The following is a 755-nucleotide window of genomic DNA, read 5'->3' as shown; positions in this document are numbered from 1 at the left end:
GAATATGATACGCAAAGAGGTGGCACTAAAAATTTTTCGACAGAGGCCCATTTCTTAAAGTTTTTTAAAATGTTTAAAGTTTCTCGTTTATATTTTGAACTTTTTAACAGGAAAATCCGATGTATGTAGTGGTGGCATTAAAAAATTATGTATTTAGTTATATATTTTTTTTTTGTATGTTTATTATTTATTTTTATAGTGGTTTTATTTTAATTTTTTTTTTTCCAAATTTTTTTTTTTTTTTTTTTTTTTTAACGTGGGGGAAATCCTCATAGGACACCCCGGCACTCTGGGGGGTGAGGCCGGGGTAGTGTCGGACTTTTACCGACTAAAACCCCCACGGTGGCCTTTTACCGCCTCTGGGGAGTATCGCGAACTCTTATCAAACTTCGGTACTCCCCGCGGCTTTCCTCTGTGAGGTTCATTTTCGAAGGATGTTGGATGTTATTAACATCCTTCGTCAATTCGTTAGGCGACGCCGGGGCCACACCGGCGCCGCCATCATCTATGACCGTCTTTTGTGTCGACACGGGCCCCCCACCCGCGCCGACGACGGTTTTTTGTACTTCAGTGACACAACTTTGGGGTACCGATAGAGCTCATGAGTATTGCAACGGAACATTGTAGATACATTGTAGATTTTTTAATTTATATCTTATTTCTATCGTTCTCCCACTATTTTTCTTTATTTATATATGTTTTATAATTTTTATGTGTTCAAGTTATCTGAATAACTTCGTCGTTTTTTTGTTTTA

The sequence above is a fragment of the Apis dorsata genome, unplaced genomic scaffold, assembly GCF_000469605.1.
Source record: "Apis dorsata unplaced genomic scaffold, Apis dorsata 1.3 scaffold_187, whole genome shotgun sequence".
Lineage (NCBI taxonomy): Eukaryota > Metazoa > Arthropoda > Insecta > Hymenoptera > Apidae > Apis > Apis dorsata.
This window is presented reverse-complemented; position numbering follows the sequence as displayed.